This window comes from Sinocyclocheilus grahami, unplaced genomic scaffold (assembly GCF_001515645.1).
Source record: "Sinocyclocheilus grahami isolate Dianchi unplaced genomic scaffold, SAMN03320097.WGS_v1.1 scaffold3444.1, whole genome shotgun sequence".
NCBI classification, from domain to species: domain Eukaryota; kingdom Metazoa; phylum Chordata; class Actinopteri; order Cypriniformes; family Cyprinidae; genus Sinocyclocheilus; species Sinocyclocheilus grahami.
Window position 1 is genome coordinate 1 of NW_015508569.1, and position 4794 is coordinate 4794.

The 4794-nt window shown below is 39.5% G+C and overlaps 1 pseudogene; it reads left to right on the top strand.

Moving 5' to 3' along the window:
* Positions 1 to 1851: 1851 nt before the first annotated feature.
* LOC107576288 (poliovirus receptor-like) overlaps positions 1852 to 4794 on the top strand; it is a 10794-nt pseudogene continuing 7851 nt past the window's right edge.

Here is a 4794-nt window from a genome sequence, read left to right on the forward strand (position 1 = left end):
ATTGTTTGCTCATAACTGGAGTCACTTAATCATGCAGATTTATTCAGTAATTATAGGAATTGTACAGTAAGGAAGTTATTTCCCTTAACCAGGAAATTAACGTTCTTAGAATTGACAAGACAGTTGACCCTGAGAGGTCAGCTAAATATCTACAGCGGATCTAAAATATTCATAATTAATTATAACTAGTTATGATTAATTATTCATATTTCCCATGAGCTGATTCGTTACACAATTTTGCATGCTAGAACACCGTCTACAAGACGCCTCTATGCTCTCAAATGGTCAGTCTTTTCTGACTGGTGTGCAGCATGCAGCCTGGACCCGTCCTCTTGTGGCATGACAAACATGCTCACTTTTTTACAACAACTGTTGGATAAGGGGCACACCCCTTTCACGCTCAAAGTATACGTGGCAGCCATTGTGGCGAATTATGCTCTCGTGGCGGGCCAGTCAGTCGGCAAAAATGACCTTGTCGTTAAATTTCTGAGGCCCTCCCTTTGAGCCGCTCCAGACCACCCACCTTTTGGCGTTAGCATCGGTCAAGTGAGTAGGTGACTTGCAAGCACTGTCAGTCAGTGCTTCATGCCTTGAATTTGAGCATAAGGACTGTTAAGTCATCCTCAAACCAAGACACAGCTATGTGCTTCAGGGCATTGTGCACTAAAATTTATTATGAATGTGTTAAATAACCAAACTTTAACAACATAAGGGCAGATCCCTTGAGCACAGCTGATGATGCTTTAAAGTGACACTTGATTGATCAAGTATATTCCAATATTCAAATAAGCTTTCCTTTGATTCATCCACCCTTATTCTCTTTGCTTGCATCCTTCCCTTACAACCTAAGGGGGTTGGAGCTATGATGCGAGGAAAGGTAATGAGGATGCACAAATTAGAAATGAAAAGCACCCTAACAGTTCAATTCCTGCTTCCTCTATCAAGAAAACATCCGGGCATGTACAAGTACATGCATCCTCTGTACTTGTGTTCTCGAGTATTGGAATCGAGCTTTGACCGTTGATGATGACGTAGTACGAGAGCCCCGAGCATCCTAAACTCAAACCTTTTATACATTTACAGTTTACTACCCTTACTGTAAATGAAGTTGCTCCTGTCGTAACAGCTGTGCTCTGTATGCTAATGAAGTTCTGACACCTAATTGTCTGAGATGGTTCTCGGTGTCCCACACCCGCTCCCATTCTACAATTGGTCACCATTTGCTCAAGATGTGATCATCCCAAATGATCTAGAAACAACATAACTGTTGACTTTCATCTTCTCTATAATAATTAAGCCATTCTGGGAAAGGAGCATGATCAAACATCTGGGAATCTGGGTCGGGGCAGACTATAGTTTCTTACACCGCCGAGAAATATGGCTGCATGCATTAAGAACCACTACCACTGACAAAAGCCAAAGTCCCTTTCCAGAGTCATTTCACTCGGTGGACATCTTGAGAAGTTTCACAACACCATTTAAATTTAAGGCGGTTTCTATTAAATGTAGAGATTCTAACAGCTGCAGTGATGCTGTTGTCAAAAAGCAAGAACCTGTTTGGTGATTGATGTTTTTATTTGGAAGGTGTGGCATGCTTTAAAGCCACCATAGTAGTAGTTTAAATTTATCCCATTCATTGTAAAAACAGTGACCCATCTGAACTATACACAATGTCTGCTAAAACCCAAATACTTAGGTTTTTATGTGTAAGCTATATGTGTAGTATTGTATGCTCTAGCCTTTAAGATTATACGTAATTTTACTAAATTTTTTATAATACATTCTCTTTCATAGAATTCTACTCTACCATTCCAGGTTTTGCAGTTTAGTAAAATGTTTGTTAATGTTTTTATGTATTTTCCAGGTGGAAAGGTTATTGGTCATGATACAACAGTCATATATGGAGAAAATGCCACTTTGTTGTGTCAGCTGACTGAAACAGATGATGATCTAACTCGTATTATATGGAAGAAAAAGACACGAGAAAAACTTGAGGAGAGCGTCTTCTTTGTCATTCGCCAAGGGGGCAAAACTGAACATAAGAATGGATTGGAGGACAGAGTACAATTTATTGGGAACTTTGCAGAGAAAAATGGATCAATACAGCTGCTCAGAATGAGGCTTCTGGATGAAGGGATCTACACATGTACCTTCAACCTATACCCTAGTTGGCCATTAGAGACTGACATCAATGTCACCGTTTTTGGTAAGATGGCTTGTTCATATTATTCTATGGCATAATGCCTGCATATATCTCTGTGATTTGATTCCTAACAGTGATGGAACTCGGGGAGTTATTTAAAATATTTCATGCTTACTACCGGACTTCCCTCTTACAGAAATGGTTTGTGCTATGTGAAAACTGTAAAAATGAAATGAGTAAATGCTTTTAATTCTGAGAGAACCAAAAGCAGGCTGGGCTACTCTTCACTATTCATCGTTCACATTTAATGATGCTATTACGTCCCTAAGGTAAGACGCAATAAATGAATAAAAAGGGAAGGAACAAAAGGTTTCCAGCAAGCCGCCAGACCAAAAAAAAAACCAACCAAAGCAAACAATAAAGTATAAGGTAGCTTTATTGTACATGACCAAGGAAAATGCAGCCACCAACTGATAAAATTCATTAAGGGACCATGGTCCAAACAAGGAAATATCAAAAGCAAAAATAATTAATTTAAGTGACGAATTATTAAAATAAACAAATAACTAAATATGAATAATAAAGCGGTACTTTTCGTCAGAGAGACCCAAGGCCCAAAATAACAAACAAAGCCAAACTAATAAAATATAAATAACCTGCCACAAAGAAAAACAATAAACCTAACCTATCTACTCTTAACCGAAAAAAACTTAGTAGAAATGAGATTTAAACAAAAGGGCAGGTCGCTCCTACATTACTACCACATTTCAAAATAACCAAACAATCAAAAGAAACAATCATAACGTAACACCCCCACTGCTAAAAATCAACGCATCGTTGATTACTTGTTAAACCGCACGAGAAAGTATCGGCCAAAACATTGTCTTTTCCTTTCTTAGTGGATTTCCAAGTTAAACTCCTGTATAATTAATGCCCAGCACATTATACGTTGATTGGAGTTACGCATGCGGGAGAGAAAAACCAAAGGGTTATGATCTGTAAATACCACAAGAGGTAATGGGCTTGACCCCACATACACCTCAAAATACTGTAACGCAAGCAGTAACGCCAACGCTTCCTTCTCGATTGTGCTGTAATTCAACTGGTGCCTCAAAAACTTTTGCAAACGAGCACCAGTAACAGAAACACTTCGTATAGTCAACCCATCTGTATCAGGACAATCAGGAGCAGGTACAGATATAACGGATACAGGTGCAGCTGAGGCGACAGGACATTTGATTCCGTTGTCACGCGAAACATAAAACTTCAACATGTTTGTGACAAACGCGAGTTTTCCTTTTTACGGTCAGGTGTACGGATTACATAATCAGTTTCACTAAGTTTAGCATCAATCACATACGGACCAGAAAATTTCGCCTGTAAGGCTGACCCAGGGACAGGTAACAAAACCAAGACCATATCGCCCTGATTAAAAGAACGCGAAACGGCTTTGTCAAATCGGGTCTTAATTTTTTACCTGAACAGACGCCATAGAGGCACGAGCTAATTCACACACGCGATGCAAACGTTCCCGAAATGAACTAACATAATCCAAAATATTGGTGGCATCATTGGATTTACCACCCATCATTTTTTTCCTTCAATAACTTCAGCGGACCTCACAGTGTGGCCGAAAACTAATTCGGCAGGACTAAAGCCAAGTGATTCTTGCTGCGGCTCACGCACCGCAAACAATAATAGGGGTAAACCCTCATTCCTCCAATAACACAAGCTCGCGAAGTTGCTCAAAATCATTTATCAAAACTGGACAACCAGCAATGAGGTGGCCAGCCTCATGGCAATAAAAACATTCACGTGATTCGCCCTGATTCGGTGTAGTAGTTTTTACAGTTTTCCAATTCCTTTCAGCCCCAGATTGGGAAGATTCACGACGCACAGACGAAACGAAAGCATTTTTGTGAGTCAATACAAATTCATCAGCTGAAACCGCTGCTTGCGCAAGCGTCTTTACTTTTTGCTCATTCTTACGACAATCCGATAACGTGTCTTTAAAATCCTCCAATAACACAAGCTCCCGAAGTTGCTCAATCATTTACCTTGCTGGACTGACACCATTTATCAAAAAGAGTTCCCTTTTCACGGCGAACTCAAAAGGCTGACTGGCGGCTTTTAAATGACCACGGAATTTTTGCCGATAAGCTTCGGGAACAAGCTCATATGCCCCAAGAACCGAGGCTTTCAAAATATCATAATCTAAAACTCTCCTCGATGGACAAAGCCGCACAATTTCTTGAGCTTTACCAGTCAGTTTGCACTGCAACAAGAGGGACCAAATCTCACTTGGCCAATGCAGAGCGACACGTTTCCAGCAAGCCGCCAGACCAAAAAAAAAAAAAAAAAAAACACGAACCAAAGCAAACACAATAAAGTATAAGGTAGCTTTATTGTACATGACCAAGGAAAATGCAGCCACCAACTGATAACATTCATTAAGGGACCGTGGTCCAAACAAGGAAATATCAAAAGCAGAAATAATTTGTCTAAGTGACGAATTATTAAAATAAACAAATAACTAAATATGAATAATAAAGCAGTACTTTTCGTCAGAGAGACCCAAGGCCCAAAAGAACAAACAAACCCAAACTAATAAAGTAAAACAATATAAATAACCTGCCACAAAGAAAAAGAAA